Raw genomic sequence first — 23,058 nt, forward strand, 5'->3', positions numbered from 1 at the left:
GGATGGCTGCAGCACTACAGCTCCTTTCTGAGACATCTGTGAAGGACAGTGGTGAAGGAAAATCCTCCCAGTAGGCATAACTTCAAGCAGTGCACCTGTTTTTTTTATTTTGCTTGGACTAAGAAATGACCAGATGTGTGATTATATATTGATTCATGGACTGTGACATGGTTTGGCTGGATGATCAGGGGCTTGTAATGAACGTGATTGGAAAATTGGTGACAATAAAGTCTGAGGAACAGGTATGTATATAGACCTCTCTGAATGGGCAAAAATGTGAAGATGTTCGTATCCCATGTCAATGCCCACTAAAAGGTGACCTCAGCAGAGGAGGATTTTAATAATCAAGTGGATAGGATGATCTGTTTTATGGATATCAGTCAGCCTCTTTCCCCAGCCACTCTTGTCATTGCCCTACAGACTCATGAGCAATGTATCCACGGTGGAAGGGATGGCAGCTGTGCATTGGCTCAACAACATGGACTTCTACTCATCAAGGCCCACCTGGCTACAGCTGCTGCTGAGTGCCCAATCTGCCAGTAGCAGAGACCAACACTGCATCCTTGAATTGCCACCATTCTCTGTGGTGATCAGCCAGCTACCTTGTGGCAGGTTGATTACATTGGACCACTTCCGTCATGGAAAGGGAAGTGTTTAGTTCTTACTGGAGTAGACACTTATTCTGGATATAGATTTACCTTCCTTGCCTGCAGTGCTTCTGCCAAAATTACCATCTGTGGACTTCCAGAATGCCTTACCCACCCTCATGGTATTCCACACAGAATTGCTTCTGATCAAGGAAATCCATTGCAACAGAAGAGGGGCAGTGGGCCCGTGCTCATGGAATTCACTGGTCTTACCATGTTCTCCACCATCCTGAAGCAACTGGCTTGATAGAACAGTGGAATGGCCTTTTGAAGATGGTTACAGAGCCAGCTAGGTGGCAATACCTTGCATGCCTGAGGCAAGGTTTTCCAGGACAGGATGCTGTGTGTGCTCTGATTCAGCATTCAATATATGGTGCTCTTTCTCCTTTAGTCAGGATTCATGGGTCCAGGAATCAGGGGTGGAAATGGGAGTGGCACCAACACTATTACCCTATTGACCCACTAGCAAAATTTTGCTTCCTGTTCTTTCAACACTGTTCTGGTGGCCTAGAGATCATAGTTCCAGAAGGAGAAATGCTTCTATCAAGAAACACAGCAATGACTCCTATGCACTTAAGACTGCTGTCCGTCCACTTTGGGCTCCTCTTGCCTTTGAATCAATAGGCAAAGAAGGGAGTTGCTGTGCTGACTGGGATGATTGATCTTGAGTAACAAATGGAAATTGGACTACTGCTCCACAATGGAGATAAGGAAGAGTATGTCTGGAATACAGATGAACCTTTGAGGTGTCTCTTATGTTACCATATTCTGTGATTAAGGTCAATGGAAAACTACAACACCTCAATCCAGCAGGACTACTAATGGCCCAGACCCTTCAGGACTGAAAGTTTTAGATACCTTACCAGGTAAAGAGCCAGGGTCATCTGAGGTGCTTGCTGAAGGCAAAGAAAATAAGGAATGGGTAGTGGAAGAATATACCAGCTACAACTATGTGACCAATTACAGAAATGAGGATTGTAATTTTCACAAATATTTCTTCTTTATTTCTTATGAAAATGTTTGTGTATGCGTTTGTGTGCATGTGTATATATGTATACATACGTGTATATATATAGCAAATATCTTTGTTTTCTTCCCTCTCTTATCCCTGTATCTTGTAACATAATATGCTTTGACCTTATATCATAGTATTTAAGTATTATTAACTTTATATTATAGTATTTAAGTTACAGGATGTCAAGGAGAAAAGTAAACATCACTCAAATACATTGCTTCCTCTTCTGAGGAAAAGGTTAGTGTATTTTCTGTTATACACATGATAGTTGTATCATGTTAGGTGGAAGTAGGACTTTGTTATTGTCTTTATTTGGAGATTAGGTATGGTTTATGGACATGCATACAGATGCCAAGTTTACAAGGGGTGGATTTGTGATGGTTAATTTTATGTGTCAATTTGGCTATGCCTTGGTGCCCAGATATGAGGTCAACATTATTCTAGGTGTTTCTGTGAGGGTGCTTTTGGGTGAGATTAACATTTAAATCAGTGGACTTTGAGTAAAGCAGAACACCCTCCAATATATGGGTGGGCCTCATTCAGTTACTTGAAGGCCTTAATAGAACAAAAGTCTCACCTTCCCCAAGCGAAAGGGAATTCTGTAGCGGATAGCCTTCAGACTTTATAACAATGGTGCCTTCCCGTGTCTTCAGCATTTTGGCCTCTGACTTGAACTGCCACATCAGCTCTTTTCTGCCTCTCTGGCTGCTGGTTCATCCTGTCAGAAATTTTGGACTTACCAGCTTCCCTAATCATGTGAGCCAATTCTTTATAATAAATCTCTTCTTCTATATCCTGTTGGCTCTGTTTCTCTGGAGACTTCTGATTAATGCAGAGGGAAACTTTCCCAATTTGATAAAGTCACCTACAAAATATCTACAGCTAACATCATACACAATGGTGAGGAACTAAGTGCCTCCCCACTTAGATCAGCAACAAGGCAAGTGTGCCCCTCTCACCACTCCTATTTGACATGTTCTAGTTAATGTGCTAAGACAAGAAAAGGAAACGAAAAGGAAACAAAAAGTATACAGATTGGGAAGAAAAGGATAAAACTGTCTTTCTTTACAAACAGCATGACTGTCTATATAAAACAAAAATCCCAAAGAATTGACAAAACAATTCTGGGAACTAATAAGCAATTAAAGCAAGATTGCCAGATGTAAGGTAAATTACGAAAGTCAATTGCTTTTCTATGCACCAGAAATGAATAAGTAGAATTTGAAATTAAAAACACAATACCACTTACATTAGCACCAAAAAAAAATGAGGTACTTAGGTGTATATGTGACTAAATATGTACTATATATACACGTGAGAAGACTACAAAATTCTGATGAAAGAAATACAAGATGATCTAAATAAACTGAGAGATGTTTCATGCTTATGGATAGGGAGACTCAATACTGTTAAGATGTCAGTTCTTCTGAACTGGATCTATAGATTCAACCCAATATCAATCAAAATCCTAGCAAATTACATTGTTGATATTGACAAATTGATTCTAAAATTTAAATGAAAAGCAAAAAAATTCCAGAATAGCCACCACAACCCTGAAGAAGAACAAATTTGGAGGACTGACACTTTCTGAATTCAAGACATATTATAAAGTTATGTTAATAAAGATAGTATGGTATTGATGAAAGAAAGACAAATAGATCAATGGAACAGCATAGAGGTTCCAGATAGAATCACACAAAAATGGTCAACTTATCCTTGACAAAGAAGAAAAGGCAATTCAGTGAGAAAGGATAATCTTTTCAAGCATTGTTGCTCGAACAACTCGGCATCCATATGCAAAAAATAAATAAATTTAGACACTGACTATACACCTTTCACAAACATTAACTCAAAATAGATTACAGATTTCAATTTAAAACATGAAACTATAAAAGCTCCTAGAAGATAATATATAAAAAATTCTAGGTGACCTTAGGTTTGGCAGTGAGTTTTTAGACATAACACCAAAAGTGTGATCCATGGAAGAAATAATTGATTAAATTTATAAATTAAAAATCGATAAAATTTAAAATTTTTAAATTGATAAAATTAAAAACTTCTACTCAGTGAAAGACACTATTAATGGAATGAAAAGTAAAGCCACAAACTGGGAGTAAATATTTGCCAAACATGTCTTATAAGGACTTGTATGCAAAACATACAAAGAACTTGTAAAAATCAGCGATCAGAAAATAAACAACCCAGTTAATAAATGGGCAAAAAGTCTGAACACCTCACCAAAGAAGATATACAAATCAAAAGAAAAAAGGTTTGGAATATTTATCCCAAACACACAAACCAATACATGCATACACAGATACATACACAGAGAAGAAATCATCTTCATGATAAAATTCCCAAAGAGTTTAGTCCTCTTATCAAAGGTATTGATATAGTGATAGACATATGTCTTAAATTGGGCCAAGACTTTTTTATTACTTGGCATCTTATACAGAAAATAATAGGCTTATGGACTTCGTGGTTTTAAGTATTTTTCCCTTATAATCATCTCCATCTTCACAAAAGGCATTGAGAGACATCTCTGACTCATGAGTCTTCTGCATAACTGACATTTTCAGTCACTTCAATCGACATCCTAAAGAAAGATCTCTCCTATTCATTCTTTCTTCTCATCCTTTGAATTCCAGCTACTGCCACCTTCCCTGCCCTGATCCCTTTTACCTTATCTATTCATGTTGTCTCCATAATAATTAGTCTACCTTTCACTTTTTTCCTTCAATTCCTGTTCCATACTGCTGATGCAAAGAGATCTCAAATAAGTTTGATTATCTCATGCTCCTGTTCAACATTCTTCAGTGTCCATTAGTTCAACATTCAAATTCTTTAAACTATCATATTAAGATCCTGCATGAATTACCTTTTATCTAATTTTTCACTTGCTACTAGCCTTCGGATTGCCATGTTCTAATCCCTCTAGAATGCATAGAGTTTAGTAAACAAGATTTGTTTTACTTTTTAGGGGTTAGCTTATGCCTGATAATCCAACTCCCATCTTACCCAGCTTAATGCACCTAAATTTTTTTGGCTCTTAGGTAATTGCTTCTCTTAAAGCCTTCTCTGAAGGAAAAAAAGCATCATACTTTCTTTATAGTAGTCACGCAGTAATTATTTTGAAAAGTGGATGGATGGTTGAGTGGATGAATGAATGAATTTCACAGTTATTCTCTAAGCTTGTGGAAATGGGCGCTCATTCTACTCTATGCCTGTAGAATAAAACAGGCACTCATTTACTAAATAACTGTTCAATGAATAAATGAGTATTTTCCTGCAGGTATGAAAGACCATGGGCTAGAATAATGCCTTCTAAGACCAATATTTTTATGGTTCTTGTTTGAGGAATCAAGTAGATGATATTTGATAGTTTCTTCTTTAATAAGAGTAACTCAGAGTTATTCTTTTTGCTGAAAGTTTGTGTTTGACACCCAAAGTAGACAACTTCTGCCAAAGTAAGTCTTTGGCCACTTCTCCCTCCTTCGAAGGAGTATATCTATCATATGTTTTTTTTCGTTTCATCATGTAAAAACAATATATTGAGTTAAATAAGCTCTAGGCAAAGAATTCCACAATGTAGACTACTTAGGCATTTAAATCCTGCCTTTTTATATGTCTTGGAGCTGAGATTTACTTTACCTATAAGCAACTTCTAATGATGATAATTTTGCTTCTAAATCCAAGCTAAATGTTCTCCTAGGAGACGAAAGCTTTCTTCTCAGCCTCAGGTAATCTGCAGCAAACATTAAAGTGTGAGGGGGTAGAGAGGATGAAATCTAAGAAAGATAATAAACTGGCCCCCTCTGCGAAATCCAGTTTGAATCCGGAGAATCCTCGGTCAGATTCTCACAGTGAGCCACATATATGTGAAAACCAAATTGTTATACTCATACTAATTAAACTCTTCTCAGGAATTCAAATTGTGCTTATTTAGTAGATTCTGGAAATTCCAAATAATATGCCAATCATTTTGCCTCTCATCTCCGCCTTCGAGGTATTTTAAAAGAGATTATCTCTTGTGAAACATGTTGGCACTCATATCGGAAAATATTTTGTATAAGTACATGGCGAGAGTTCGTTCAGAAGGAGAGATGGAAAAAAAGCCATCTGGGTGCAATTCTGAAAAGATCTTGCAAAATGTCTCCCTGTGTTCAGGTTCCCAAAGGCATAATTCTCTTCCCTGTCTTCACTTTTTGGATATATAACTCATGAAAGAAAATGAAATGTCTTCATTTTCAAATGAGTACATCCCCATTCTCCATATTGTTTGTCAAGATTTTGTTTTTTATTTTTTTTTTTTTTGTTTTTTTTTTTTTTTTGTTTTTTTTAAGAATAAATCTGTGTTTTATTTTTGTTTATTGCAGTAACATTGGTTTATAACATTGTAAAAATTTCAGGTGTACATCATTGTACTTCTATTTCTGCATGGACTACATCATGTTCACCACCAAAATACTAATTACAACCCATCACCACACACATGTACCGAAGTATCCCTTTCACCCTCCTCCCTCCCCCTTCCCCTCTGGTAACCACCAATCCAATCTCTGTCCCTATGTGTTTGTTTATTGTTGTTATTATCTACTACTTAATGAAGGAAATCATACGGTATTTGACCTTGTCCCTCTGACTTATTTCACTTTGCATTATACCCTCAATGTCCATCCATGTTGTCACAAATGGCTGGATTTCGTCGTTTCTTATGGCTGAGTAGTATTCCATTGTGTATATATACCACAGCTTCTTTATCCATTCGTCCCTTGATGGGCACTTAGGTTGCTTCCAAGTCTTGGCTATCGTGAATAAGGCTGCAATGAACACAGGGGTGCATGTACCTTTGCAAATTGGTGTTTTCAAGTTCTTTGGATAAATACCCAACAGTGGAATAGCTGGATCATATGGTAGTTCTATCGTTGATTTTTTGAGGAATCTCCATACTGTTTTCCATAGTGGCTGCACCAGTTTGCACTCCCACCAGCAGTGTATGAGAGTTCCCTTCTCTCCACAACCTCTCCAACACATGTTGTTTCCTGTCTTGTTAATTATAGCCATTCTGACAGGCGTGAGGTGATATCTCATTGTAGTTTTGATTTGCATTTCCCTGATAGTTAGTGATTTTGAACATCTTTTCATGTATCTGTTGGCCATCTGTATATCTTCTTTGGAGAAATGTCTGTTCAGGTCTTTTGCCCATTTTTTAATTGGGTTGGTATTTCAAAATATACTACAAAGCTATAGTAACCAAAACAGCATGGTACTGGCACAAAAACAGACACACAGATCAATGGAATAGAATCGAAAGCCCAGAAATAAACCCACACATCTATGGACAGCTAATCTTCGACAAAGGAGCCAAGAACATACAATGGGGAAAAGAAAGTCTCTTCAACAAATGGTGTTGGGAAAACTGGATAGCCACATGCAAAAAAATGAAAGTAGACCCTTACCTTACACCATACACAAAAATTAACTCCAAATGGATTAAAGACTTGAATGTAAGACCTGAAACTGTGAAACTTCTAGAAGAAAACATAGGCAGTACGCTCTTCCACATCAGTCTTAGCAACATCTTTTCAAACACCACATCTGACCAGGCAAGAGAAACAATAGAAAAAATAAACAAATGGGACTACATCAAACTAAAAAGCTTCTGCACAGCAAAGGAAACCATCAACAAAACGAAAAGACAACCTAACAATTGGGAGAAGATATTTGCAAACCATACATCTGATAAGGGCTTAAAGATTTTGTTTTTAGCAGAAATTACAAGAAAAGTCAAAGTTAACCCAGCTGCAGGTGTGCATAGATAATCCTTTCACCATTTTGCTTGAAGACGAAGAAAAATGTGGTCCTTTTCACTCAGTTAATGACTAGGCACTGCTTTATCTCTCCTTGAAGGGCTTTGGAAGAGGAGGGCTGCCATGGAGAGAATGTTGGTTTTCTTGGTTTCGTGGCTGGGCGGCTTATACTATGGCTGATTGGAAAATCTGTTCTTTCTTTTTCCTTTCATGTATCTCTGCATCAATAGTAATATGCAACTAATAAAGTAAATAGGACAGAGCAGAATGAAGATTAGAACAAGCCCCAAACAAGCTTTATAACTAATTCATCCTAATTAAAAGTTGGCTGTATTTCTACCACATGTGAAAATGCTGGTAATGAAAACAAATACATTTGCTACTCAGATATTGAGTTATTGTTTTACGTTAGTTTTCTTTGACCAATGAATCTGTAGTATTTGGGAGGTTTTATTTTTAATTTTATTTTACTTCATTATTTTTCTTTTGGGTCATCTACAGCATAAATTTGTCAACCTACTATTGCGTGAGGGCTAAAACTACCAATTTTTTTTTTTAACTTCTTTCTCTTCCGTTGTTTCTTAGTAGTTTTCAACCCCTCTGTAGCAAACAAAAACAAAAATAAAAGAGGGACTGAAGGGATATAAAAACAAATTAGTCAAATTTGTTATGTTTTTGCCTTGATGAAAGGAGTTTAGAGAAGGAAACTAATGAGAAGTTATGCCTTATTCATGCTTTTGCATTATTTACGTTATCATTTTCCTCCCTCACTTCTCTATTATTCCAGACCAAGTCCATTTCTATGTTGATTCCATATTATAAGTTTGGAAAGAAAAACAATTACTTTTCAATATGAGCTCTTCATTTTTGTGATTTAAATAAAATACAGACAAACATAACTAAATATGTGTGACTTTTTTTGCTAGTTACAATCTGCCACATCTTTTGTAAATAGTCCCAGCCAACCTACCATCTGAATGCAGAGGCAAGAATGAGCCCACATAAGATTAGCCAAGACTAGCCCAGATCACCAGAAGCACACAGCTGACTCAAACGTTTGTGAAATAATAAACGGTTGTTGTTTTAAGCACTAATTTTAGGAAGTGGTTTGCTATGCAACATTATAGAGGCAAAAGATAAGTGATCTATATACCAACTAAGAGACTTCCATAGTGTAGGTTAACTAAATCCTTTTAATGTGGCATAGCAAAAATCGGTATCATGACTAATTGGCTTCATTTTCATATATAGAAATTGTTAAGTTGTATAATTTCCTCCAAAGCAGAAAGAAATAACTATGTCTCCACAAGATATAATGCCAAAATATCTTCAAAAAGGGAGAGACGAGTAGAGGCTGAGGTGATCAAGAAATATTTCATGAAATAGAATATATTTGGAAATCTCGTATTGATTAAAATTACCTTGATCAAATTTTTGAAAATTCATTTTGTATGCATGCAACACATCCTGACTCTTTGCTATTGGCATTTTTTTTAATATCTTCTAAATTAAATATCAGTATAAAGTCTGTTGGGTATAAAATGCTAATGAAAATGATAGCCGGATAGTTCATTCTGTTTATTTCTTCACTGGGACACACTTTTTAACATAGTATACTCTGAGAAGGACCAACAGCGGATTTCAAAGATATATGAAATATAACAGGTGATCTGAAATTAGTAGTAAATAAGAAAGAAAGAAAAAATAAGGATAGTGAATGAAACAGGAGATAGAAATGAAACAGACATTTAAAAATAGTACTAGTATATTCTTTACAGTTAATAAGAAGGGACCACAAGTTTAAATTTAAGCCTTTTTTAGCACCCAATTGAAACAGTCAAACCTGAACCAGTTACACAATTCACCGCAACCATAGCTTAGCAGACGTAGAATTATTCATCTATGGGACAGAATATTTAAATCTAAAAAAAAGGAAAAAAACCTGGTATATGTGGCATGTTTACTTGTTGAAAATATTAGAAGAAAGCAAAATGTAAGAAATGTAAAATTTCTGCCTGAGAAAGATAATATTTTCACTGAAAAAAAACAAGGAAAAAGGAAATGAAGTGCTGAAGAAAGAATTTCCAGAAAATAAGAAAGTGATCTTAGAAATTAAAAATGTGACTCTTCAAAGGAAAAGAAAAAATAATTCCCTAGAAGAAATGAAAAATAAACTTGAGCAAGTCTTCCAGTGTGTGTGTGTGTGTGTGTATGTGTATGTGTGTGTATGTGTATGTTTGTATGAGAGAGAGAGAGAGAGAGGGAGAATATGACGAAAAGAGACAAAAATATGGCATATCTAGGTGTTCTAACATGTGATAAAAGGAATCTCTGAAAAAGAAAATAGAACAAAACATGGAGATGAAACAATAATTATCAAGAAAATTACTTTTAAAAACTAATCTGTCTAGAGCTAAATAACTGAATGGTATAAGCCTTAAGATTTAAGGTGCCTATGAACTGCTAAACAAAATATATATATTTTAAAATACTTTATGTAATTTATGAATTTGGAGAACACCAAGGATAAGCAGAAGCTATTAAAATTTCCAGAAAGAAAGTAGTGACCTCTTATAAAGAAACAATAATCAGACTGAAACCATACTTGACTAGCAATTCTAGATCTCGGAAAGAAATGTTTCACTAGTCTTAGAAAAAAAGAAAATATTTTAATCTAAATTCTACAACCAGCCAAAGTGTCAATCAGGGCAAAATTAAAGAGATTTCTAGATATTCATGGACTCAGAAAGCGTTACCTCCCATGCTCTCTGTTACATTCTGCATGTACCTGACAGTAATAAAAGATGAAGAAAAAATGCACGCTAAAATGGGTTAATTTTTCCTGCCTTCTAAGTCTAACCTAACCTGATGCTTTTAGATTTACAGAAAAATACCCCAAACTTTCCATGTGGATTCATGAACATGGGTGATTTTATGTATCTGACATAATACTTCAGAATTCATAACATCTGGAGGAGAAATGTACTTTTTAAAGGAAATCTTGGTTTAAATAAGATTTGGAGGGCAGAAAAGGAGTGTTTAACTTACCTAATAAATGGCTGTTCTTAAGCACTTTTAAAACCAACTCAGCTGTACCATCAATAATTAACAGAGTTGTAAGCAAGTATTCTTCGCTCATTATAGTGGGCTCAGCAGGACCCCTGTGTAGGCACACTGTTGTGTAAGGGGGTTCCCATTACTGCCCCAGTTGAAAGTAAACATATAGCGCCTCTTTTAACATTTCTTTTGTTTCCAGATTCAAGCCAATCCTCCTTCTAATTATTTTGAATTGGTGGAATTGTAGTCCATTTGTTTCTTGAGTGTTTTATTAATTTTTTTCCTTATGGAAAATATTGTGACTGCACATATCCTGGGAGTAAAAATTCAAGGAAATAATCTCATCTAAGGTATTTCTGATGTCAAATCACACAATCCAGAAGTCGGGCTATAGTAAAACATAAAAAGAATAAGCTTTATTAAAAGCCACTCTAAGTTACAGGAAATTGCAATTAGGTGGGTGTATTACTAGACATTTCATAAGACATTTCCATGAGATGTAAAGGCAGATTTCCGGCCTTTTTATGACCCAAGTACACTCTGAATACACTATATCTTAGTTAACAGATTTAAAGTTAAAATATGTTAATAGCAAATGTTATTAAAGTGTGTCCAGCCTGTTTTTACAGAAAATGATGAAGCAAAGCAGAGTGGAACAAAATCATGGGTCTGCCTTGGCCGATGGCTGGAGAAAAAAACATTGCACTACACAAGTGATGGCAAGAATCTGTCAATAAAATCTGTTAAAAGAATTAAGTGGCTTTGCAATGTCAAGGGTAAGGCAAAAAATATTTCTCTGAATTAATGTAACATTGCCTTTTGTAAAAATTCAAAGTAATTTGCAGCTAGAAGGAAGAACAGGGCACAATTCATTGTACATGTGGTATGAATATAGGAAGGGTGTGCTATATATATTACATATACATATATAATATAGACAGCATTTGTATGCCTATCCATGTGTGCATATGATAGCACGTACTTTCTATAATCATGTTGCATGTGTAGTAAATACAAACATATGCTCCCCCAGCCACATGCCTATTGTCCAGAAAAAAGTTAAAGCAACTGGAGGTTTTTCATATTTTTTTAATAGTTTATTTGTGTGTTTTTATGACCATGCCAATAAACTAACAACAAACTGACAAAAATACAGAGACTAATATTGTCAACACCCTAAACCTACCACCCAGATTTCACAAATGGTGTTGACATTTGGCCATATTTGCTTGCACATCATCTTCTCTTCTCTTAAATAAATACAATGTGGCAGATACAGTTGATGCCACCCTCTCTCCATGTCTTTCCTGACTTTACTTTTACACTGAAATTTGTGAATATCAATTCCATCTAGCATTTTATACTTTACTACCTACATATGGTCTGTAAACAGTGGTATTTTCCATGTGTTTTTTATTTCAATATATGTTAGCATCCTTATGTATTCTTGTGCAACTCATTTTATTCACTCAATATTTGATTGCTCCATGGTATTCCATTATATAAGCAGAGTACAATTTATTCATCCATTGAGTTACTGCTGGCATTAAGGTTGTTAGCAATTCTTTGGTCTTTTAAATAGTGATATAATGCATACCTTTAAAAAAGGCCTTCTAGGGGCCGGCCCGGTGGCGCAAGCAGTTAAGTGCACGCGCTCCACTGTGGTGGCCCAGGGTTCACTGGTTCAGACCCCAGGCGCTCACCGACACACTGCTTGCCAAGCCATGCTGTGGTGGCATCCCATATAAAGTGGAGGAAGATGGGCACAGATGTTAGCGCAGGGCCAGTCTTCCTCAACAAAAAAAGAGGAGGATTGGCAGATATTAACACAGGGCTGATCTTCTCACAAAAAAAGAAAAGAAAAAAAAAGGGCCTTCTTGGGCACACATTTGTTTTTCTACAACGCATAACGCAAAGTGAAATTTTGGCATCATGGGCTGTAAACATCTTTGTATTTTTTTAGAAATTGCCATACTCCTTTCCAAATAGTTATAACTATTTATATTCCCACAGAAAGAAAATATGAACGTTGCCATTTCTCCACATCTTCACCAACACTTGCTATTGGCGTTCCCAGTATATATAGAACAAATATAGGAAGAATATTATTTCTATCTCTCTCTCTCTCTTCGTGCGTGTGTGTGTGTGTGTGTGTGTAAATACGTACAGATATGCTTTTAAGTTTTGGGCAGTTGGATGGGTATAATACAAAAAGTTTTCACAAGAGAAAGAAAGAGAATTTAACAAGTATGAAATATGAGTCAACATTTGCACGCTCTATCAAATTTTATTCTCTATCTAGATTTTGAAATGGTTTCATTACAACTGTTTATCAGTAAATAAATAAAATTTTAAGAAAAGTAAGAGATTTATCCAGGCTACACTGTTTTATGAGTATATTTGGGTCAGAATCTGTTTTAAGATCTCCTTTGTTTCCCACTATCTTAGTATGCGTGTCACACTTTAGTTTATGAAACGCTTTCACATATCATATTTACCTTGCGGGGAAGACATTCTACTTAGATTTAAATTATGTTTCTAGTATAAGGTTTACACATGTTATCATTTAACCTAATTTTTCAGAATCTTAAGTATATAGTTATACATCACTTAATAATGGGGATACGTTCTTAGAAATGTGTCGTTAGGCAATTTCGTCATTGCGTGAACATAATAGAGTGTATTTACACAAACCTAGATGGTACAGCTTACTACACACCTAGGTTATATGGTACTAATCTTACGGGACCACCATGATCCATGCAGTTCGTCATTGACGGAAATGTTATGTGGTATATGACTGTATTAACTCATTTTTAAAAATTAGGAAAACAAAACTCAGAGATATGAAGTTACTGTGAAACATAATTGGAGAAACATAAGTGATGATACAAGATTTGAACATAGTTGTGCTTCCAAGTCTATTGCTGTGGGCTTTTAGCTCATTTGTTGGTTTTGTTTTGTTTTGACTGAGAAAACTAAGAGTAATCAGTAGCGACTTGTTACATCAGGGGAACATTGGTTAAAGGTGAGTTTAGGTTACTTTCTGAAAGGAAAGAGGACAGAGAATTATTGGCTTTCTAAGTCAGTGGCTGAGAAAAGTTGGGCCAGAGCTTCCAACTGGCCAAAAAATTCATGAGGCCCTATGGAACTGAAGAGTATGAGGAGGGAAACATAGCTCAAGGCATATTTCTGAGGTTAAAAGAAAAGGGCATTTGCTTATCTGGACATGATGTCAGGAATTTTGCCAGATGAACAAAAGAAAAAGCAAGGCACTGTTTTTTCCTCATGAAAATCATTAGAAAATCATCCCAGTCACTAGCCACTATGGTAAATTTCCATGTGGCAATTTGCAATTAATTCTTCACTCTGAGTTACTGGAATTTTTCCCACATGCAATTTGCTTTGCCACTTAATGTTTGGCTATTCACTGCAGAAGTCTCCAAGAGTCTGTGTTTCTGCTCATTTTTTGATACTTGTGAGAACATGAGGTCTTAACTACTGCTTGGGTAAATAATTGCAAATGCACACGGACAGTAATATTACACAAGTGCTGGTTCTGGAATCCAAGTCCTGGGTGCAATTCTGGCTCCAATACTTACAAGCATAGAGACCCTGAACTATTTACTTAGACTCTCAGCTTTGGTTTCCCCATTTGTAAAATGAAGATTTTTGGCGGTTCATATTTCATGAAGATTAAAGAAAATTAAGCAGATAACGTAATTAGCAAAATGCCTGGCACCTAATAAGCATCTGACATGTTAAACATTATTATTATCATCATTTAGAGCTGCATATATACATTGTGCAGCTTTAAGTAATAATCTAGTAGGCATACACACAGATGCAAATAGCCGCTAGAGTGCATGAAATCACTACAGAGGGTAGAGCATGCAGAATTATGAACTGCACCTTGGCAAAACCCAGATGGCAGGTGCCTGGAGAAAGAGGACTGGGGGATGTGTCAAAAGTTTTCAGTGTCAAAGGAAGTCAAGAGGAAAGAGTTTCCAATAACAGTGAATTTTTTTGGAGCAAGATCATAAATTATGTCTCCTTACTCTCTGCCCATACTATTGAAATGACAGAAAAAAATGTAGAAGGGAAAATAAGTGAATAATAGGAATGGAAAAGAAAAAGGATACCTTCATTAGACCAGCAATTTTTTAGAAATTTCAAGTAGATGGAGGATGGCTTGAGAATGAAGGAAACAACCAAACAGGGAAAACACCCAAAATATAGGGAGTAGAAGGTTTTTGAGGCAGTGAGAAGAGTTCTTGCTAACAAAGCCTCAGAGGAACCGGTAAAATTCAACAGGAACCAGAGGAGCCCAGGGGTAATCATCAAGAGAGTAATTAAAGGCTGGATTTGAAAGAGGTGTCTCTTTCTACTTAAACCAAGAAAGAGTGTTTAGAGGCGGCACTCTTCTCCCTCAGTACAAAGTCCCTCCTAAACAAGGATGAGAATCAGCCTAAGACAGGCCTTCGTCACGCTTGAGGGGCTGAAGTGCAGAGCAGAGCATGGAATAAATTACAGACTTCTTTCTTCCTTCAGAATACAGCTCTTCCTACCACTCTTTTTATATGATGGGTCTGACCCAGAAGACTTACAGAGTGGGTGTTGGACTAGAGAGCAATTAATGTACAGCCATAGGGAAGGGTCAAGAGCGCCCACACCTAGAAACAAAGCTTCCTGCACCTAGTGTTCTACGGCAGGTCCTGCATGAGCCCTGCTGAAATGAGAACCTGAATCCACCAACACGCAGATAGGGACACTCATAGGGTTGAGAAAGAACAACCCTGCTACTTGTTTCATTTTAATCTTCAAACAGATATATGATCATATATCCAAGAATCACTAAACCTTAGAAGAAAACAAAGATACCATCCAAGAAAGGTATCAAATTCAAATAAGTTCACTGCAAATTAGACTTCAGAGTTATTTAAAAGACTATTGCATCCATTAATAGCAGAGGAATGATGACAAAGAAAGAAACCATCAGCATTCTTAGACATACATATATTATTACAGAATAATCTATGGAGTGAGTTGCAGAAATGACAGCGGGTAGATCAGGAGGGATATTCTTAAGGAGTGAAGTATGAAATTAAAAAAAATAGAATTTATGAGATAGAGTTAACAAACATGAAGAATAAGATCTTCCAACATCTATGGAGCAGAAAATTATTATTTTTAATAGGAAACAATTGCCAAGAGCTAAAGAAACATATCTCAAGATCAAATCTTTAGATTATAAGCATCTATCAAAACTGAAACAGAATAAATGGAGAAGAAGTGAAACTCTCACTGAAAACCATCCTATCGCAATAATTCTTGTCATGTGAGAAAAATAAAAAACCTGATTTGTTTGAACCAATTTTTGACATTTGTTCCTAGCAGCCTCATGTAATTCCTATTGAATACAAAGTCCAAGATATGTCAGTAATGACAATAAATGTGTGGGTTTTACCTAGCAAAGACAGGACTCCAAACTAAGCAAAACATCCCTCCAAGTAAACAAGCAAGTAAAATATCTAAAAGTATCTGTAGCTGTTGACAAGAAGCACATCTCAAAACTGAACACATGGACGAAGATATGCTAGTGAAAGCCTTTAAAAAAAGGTAATAGTTGTAATAGTAAGAAAATTGAAAGGGAAAGTTATTAAATAGGCTAAAAATGATATAATAAAGATACAAATGAAATTAATATATTTACAACAGAAGAGCATATAATCCAAATTTTGAAAATCGAGATATTGATTTTTATGACAAATATGTCACCCAAATGTACTCAAGAAGGAATAGAAAACATGAATAGAACACAGGAGGAGTTGCAAAAGTTGCCAAAGAGATATAAGGAGATTTGTACAAAGATTTCCATTACTGCTCTATGTGTAGTAGTAAAATATTGGTCCCTTAGGAAAATTGGGTAAATACACTTTGATACATTTAAATAATACCAATATGAATGCACAATAGATAAATGTATCACATGGATATGTGTCATGAAATATATTTCAGTAGAAGTAGCATACACATGATGTCATTTGTATAAAATGTCATAATGTATAAACAATTACACACATATCTGTACATTTTTTGCAATTATAACTCCCAATTTCTTGATAATGAATACTATCGACAAAGTGATGTAATTTAATTTTGATACACATGGGGCTTCACAACAATATTTTCTTTAAAAAAAATCTAAAGCAAAAGGATACAATGTTAAGATTGTATGAAGCTAATTAATAGACATTTTTATTATGTTATTTTCTATTAATTTTTGTATGTTTAAAATATTTCAAAATAAATAATATCTATCCAAAGGGAATCAGTTATAAATTATTAGAAGTAACAAGTAATTTAGTAAAGTGACCATACACACAACATACACACAAAATTAACAGCTTTCCCAGTAAGCAGAAACGATTAGAGAATGTAGTGAAAAAATAAATCCATTTGCAATGAAAGAAAAACTTGAATTACTAGTAATTACTCAAACAGAAATTTACAACTAATAGGAAAAAATCTACATAGTTTTATGAAAAAACTTTTATTTCAAGATGGGGAAAAAATTATATTGTAAAATCTTCAATTTTCATCCAAATAAATCTTTGAAAACAATGTAGCTGCAAAAGTTTTTTGTTTGTTTTTGTGAAATTCAGTATATTTTTCTAAAGTAAATAAAGAAAAGTAATGTGCAAGAATAAAAATCATATTTTCAAAAGAGTTTTATCCTTTTAGTATAATTGATAATCTCATTCCAAATTTAATCTAGAGGAAAAATATGCAATAACAAAGATATTTTTGATAAACATGCACAGTATAAGACCTGACTTACAATAAAAGGTATGCATTTTTAAAAACAACAGTAATTGAAAGAATGTTTATTGGAACACATAAGAATAGAATGCTGAAAAAAAGTAGCATCCAAAAAAGACCTACATACTTATTGGAAAGTTGCCTTTACCATGGGAAAATAAATATCTCTTCTTGACACTATACTTAAAAATAAATTCCTAAGAGAGTAACTGTGGGAGCAAAATCTTTTGAGTAGATGAGAGAGGATATATGATATACAGTAAAGGTGCAAGGATTCGCCTTTGATTTTACAAGGTACCTTTCCATTGTAATGAGAGAAAAGAATAAGTTGCAAGAAAAATCTTAGATTTGGTGGTAGTAAAATGAAAAATCAAGCAGGCCCATTTTAAGCACAAATGTCCTCCTTTCCCTAATACCATATTGTATCTGGCCTCAAAGTTAGGAAACACATTAGGTCAAGATTCACAACTTTTCTCCTCAGTCATGTGCAGGTTACATAAGTCTGCACTACCATGGACCAAAGGTTAGAAGCCAAGGATATTGTTGATCCACAAGTTCATTTGTCAGCTCTAGAAGAACTAGTAGTTGACTACCTGTGACTCACAAGTTAATACCTGAATTGTGGTATCTTTTATTTTCCTTTTAGCCAAGTTTTCGTTTTGTTTTGTTCTCTCTCTCTCTCTCCTCCTCTTTCTTCTTTCTCAAGAGTAAAGTTTTTAGTTCATAGGCTTTGGCCTTGTAAGCTTGGTTAAAAATTATAACTGGTCTGAAAATTACTTCAAATCTGAATCTAAATCTTTTTTTTTAGGTTCAAATAAGTTCAGTTGTGCTTCTTTGTTTAATTGAATGCCTTGGCATGTGGTGGTTTCAGCCTGGGACAGAAGCAGGGCTATCCAAATATGTGATGAGAGCTTGTTCCCTTGTTGTTTATGGCTGATGATGATTTGGAAGGGCGAGGAGCCTTGCAGGAGAGTGGGATCGTGTGTGACTTTCAGACAGAGGTTTGGACACTTTTCAGAGAAGTATTCAAACCTTGTGATGTTTATCTGTCTTCATGGGTCAACCTTCATAGATCCATTCATCTGCAACGATGGCATTCATCCAACCCAATTGCTCTATGGGATTTCTATGGAATAAGTTGTTCTCGGTAACATTTCTGAAATAAATACTCTGTGAATAAATATTTAGACAAAATAAAGGGTTAGGATTACATCAAAGAATTTTAAGGGAAGTTAGAAATATTTAAGAAAGAGGCCACCGTCTTTTGAAACCATCAGGTTGATTTGCTAACATGATTATATCAGTACCGCTGATGTCTAGCCATTTGCAAGCCCAGATACTGGATAGTAGATGGTCCAATCCAGTGGTTACTATATCTCTCTCCACTTTATGCGGATTGTGCTAAAGTGGTTTAGGCGTATCATAAGTTATTTACCCCTACAGCTAACCCAGTGATGGGTTTTGATTTAGTCTTTTGGCTACTTTTCACTTTGAGTTCTATACTTTTCAAAGAAGCAAGAGAACCAGACAAGTGATAACTTCCATGATCAAGAACGGAAAGTTAAAAGAAGCATCATTGGTTGAGGGATTTTGAAGACTAAATTCTAGAGATGTCAATCCAGGGAGTCATTTTATGAACTATCCAAGTAATATGTGATTTGAAAACTTCTGCTCTTCAGTCACAACAAAATAATGCAGCCAAAAGTTTCTGTAATGAATTAATATTTTCTTTTTTTTGTGAGGATGATTAACCCTGAGTTAACACCTGTTGCCAATCTTCCTCTCTTTGCTTGAGGAAGAGTGGCCCTGAGCTAAAATCTGGGCCAATCTTCCTCTATTTTGTGTGTGGGTTGCTGCCACAGCATGGCTTGATGAATGGTGTAGGTCCACCTCTGGGATCTAGACCCATGAACCTAGGCCGCCGAAGTGGAGTGCACCAAACTTAACCACTATGCCACTGGGCTGGCCCAAAATTAATATTTTCTTTTTAATCAATTTAGTTCTGATAAATACTTGGGCAAAATAATACAGAAATATCCCATCACCAACAATCACTATAGAGTTTGAAATTATTGCTTTAAAAATTCTTATTATTACTAAGACACATTTAGTTCTCAAATTACTTCCTTGAAAATTGTTTAATTTGAACCTCAAATTCATATCTTCTTCTCTGCTTTTCAAAATCCTACCTACTCTTAAAGGCAGAATTCATGATCTGTCTTTTCCATTGAATCCTGTCTAACTTCTTAAATCTACCGTAATTTCTCTCTTCTTTGAACTGTTAAAATGCCTTTTATTTTACTCTGCAAAGAATGCATTCAAGTACAATTTTCCTCATTTTTTTTTTTTTTTGTGAGGCAGACTAGCCCTGAGCTAACATCCGATGCCAATCCTCCCCTTTTTTCTTGAGGAAGACTGGCCCTGGGCTAACATCAGTGCCCATCTTCCTCTACTTTATATGGGATGGCGCCACAGCATGGCTTAACAAGCGGTGCGCTGGTGCACGCCCCGGATCTGAACCTGCAAACCCCGGACCGCCGCAGCGGAGTGTGCGCACTTACCCACTGTGCCACTGGGCGGCCCCCTCATTATTTTTAAATAACCTTCCTCCAGAGGAATACTCCAGGAATAATTCTCCTTTTTCACCAAAAGAGCATCCTGGACAAAATCTGTGAAAACACATCTTTCTTCATTGATTTCTGAGTAAATCTTCAAAACTTGACTTTAGAATTAGAATGCAAAATAGAAAATACTCTTTTCCATTAGCAAATAGATATCAAATGATGCCCAAGGACATCTCAGTAATACTCTGTCAATCCCTACATACAAAAAATTAGATGAATTCCACACCCTGCCTTGTGATTAAGTTATTAATTGGCTTCTAGTAATTAGTCCCCAACTAAAAGCAGACTCTGTTCTAAATGTTCATGTATGTATTCATTGTTTGACAATGGAAAACACTTTTTTCTTCTCTTCTGAAGAAATAATAGAAAATGCAATTAGGTTTTCTGCAGCCTTTAAAACTCTTAATTAGACCCTGTGTGTGTGTTGCATTTGCTTGATCAGTGTCCATCCCTCACCTATGAGGACAATGATGTCCTGTGGGGAACAACACTTCTTCCACCCTAAGACCACTTCAAGAAGAGACAATTGGTTGGATCTCCCTGACCACAGTGATTAATTCCTAAATTGACACATGATTCATTTTCAATAATTAGTGAAAATACCGTGACTTTTTTTGGAAATATCAGGAAAGAGGCACTCCCTTTCCTTTGAGGTTACCAAGCAGGCAGGATACAAGCTCATTATTGTCTTGCCAAAACATTGGAAGCAACTGCTTGGAAACGAAGCCAACACGGAAGAAAGAGAACTGAGAAACAAAGACGGAGAGACACTGTGTCCTGAAAATACATAATCTCCTGAATCTAGATGTACCTGAAGTCAGTCCCAAGGCTTTGCCATTATGTGAACCAATGTTGTACCTTTTCTCCTTTAAGACTGAATGGGTTTGGTTTCCGTCACTTGAAACTAAAATTGTCTTAAGTTATAGAGATCATAGAGATATGAAATACTGAAGCAATGTCAACTCTCAAGCTCTGGGTTGACATAGAGGATGCTCCCTCAGAAATCCTCATATCTCAAGGGGTGGAGACTTCAGCTTTGAATATTAAAAGACAGAATGATTCTGGAAATCTGGAGGACTTGGTGATGATTGTGGTGGGGAAGGCAACAGTTTGGCTAAAACCTAAACTTCTCTGTTTTCTTAATCTGGGTAACCCATGAAGGGTAGCAGAATATGCCACCCTAAATATGCCAGTTTGGCATATGGATTATTTGGAGTTGAAGACGATTGAGAAGCAGAAGATATAAGAAAAGTTCTCTGCCCTCCTCCTATTTGCCTAAAAGCAAAATATAAATTTTTAAAGATGTCCTCCCTCTCCTCTCTATCAGGAAGGGCAAAAGTTAATCACTGGAGACAATTCCAGACTCTTATCAGTCCTGAGATGGCACCAGAGGAATTGGTGTAACAAACCTTGCTAAAACAACTCTATCTTCCATTACTTTCCCTACATATTTACCTTCTTACAGTTTTCTACCCCTAGATGCTCAAAGTCCTTTTCCTTTGTCTTGTCAGTTCTCTACAAATTATTCTTTGCTAAGATGGTATATGAGCTCAAGTTCTAACCACCTCTTTGAGTTATTCATCATTGAGTACTCCCATATTTATACATGATGCACATTTTAATAAACTTCTGTTTATTTTTCTCTTGTTAATCTGTCTTTTGTCGGTCTAATCTACAGGGCCCAAGCTGAAGAAAAAATATGGTTTCCTCACCTACACCCCCAAAGCAAGACTGAGACGAGCATTCTTATGCAAGTAGTTTATTTGAGAGTGATCTCAGGAAACCATGGCAAGGAGAGGGGAAGAGTGAGACAGAAAGGGAAGAAGACTAGTAAAGGGTGTGTTAATGAGCAGCCTGCCACCATGGACAACTGGGGCTTGGTCCCTCTGAGGACCCTTTGAGAGACACTGTAGAACACAGTCCCACAGAGATTCAGGAATCTAGGGAGCCTCCACCCCTTGTTGGTGGAGGGCATCTCTTTGGGACATTAATGTCTTGCACTTTGGGTCCAGCACATGTGGGTCAGGCATGCTCCTGAGGCCAGAAGCAGCCTTCAGGCAGAGATGAAGCACTTAAAGGAAAACGAAAAAAAACTGGCCTCTGAGGGAATTGTTTACAACCTCCAGGAGCTCCAGGGGGCCAAGGAACATGCGGTAGAGGGCCATCAACAATATCTTTTCTGTCTGTTAATATTTCAAAATCATCAAAGAAATATTTTTTTCTATCATATATTTGTATTTGTAGAAATACTTAGCAGATAGGGGAGAAAATAATAGAAGAGCATGTGTGAACATTCAGAAGAAAACTTCTGTGTCACTCAGTGGTTTTAGAAGGTAATGACAATCAACTTGGGGATTCTTCACAGCAACCCGCTTCTACGGACCTTCTCTTCGTTTTAGTTTAAAAAAATATGTGTGTAAGAGGCCAGCCCGGTAGCGTAGCGGTTATGTGCGCGCGCTCCACTGCAGCGGCCTGGGGTTTGCAGGTTTGGATCCCGGGTGTGCACCGATGCACCGCTTGTCAAGCCATGCTGTGGCGGCGTCCCATATAAAGTAGAGAAAGATAGACGCAGATGCTAGCCCAGGGCCAATCTTCCTCGGTTAAAAGAGGAGGATTGGCATGGGATGTTAGCTCAGGGCTGATCTTCCTCACAAAAAAGAAAAAAAAATGTGTATGAAGTATTAATTTAATTAAGAATTAAGAAACGTTTCAAATATAAAGACAAGTGTAGTGAATATCCATAATACTGTCACCCAGATTTAACATTCTTTTCCAAAGAAACATGATAGTAGCATGTGTAGAATTACTTTAGTGTGTAGAGTAACAGTACATGGAGAATATGAACACGCTTATGCATTGCTACTAAGAGTGAATTTATACTTTTTAAAGAAAACTTGGGCAAGATCTAGTGAAGTGAAAGACCCATATGAAACTACTACCCAGCAATTGCATTTCCAGGTGTGTATCTTAGAGAAATTCTTGCAAATGCCTCTAAGGAAACACTTGAATGCACTTTTTGTAACAACAATAATGTGCAAAGTAATACAGCTGTCTCTCCACTGGTTAACAGATAAGTAAATTAT

This window comes from Ceratotherium simum, chromosome 21, assembly GCF_057802395.1.
Source record: "Ceratotherium simum simum isolate JZ-2026a chromosome 21, ASM5780239v1, whole genome shotgun sequence".
Taxonomy (NCBI): domain Eukaryota; kingdom Metazoa; phylum Chordata; class Mammalia; order Perissodactyla; family Rhinocerotidae; genus Ceratotherium; species Ceratotherium simum.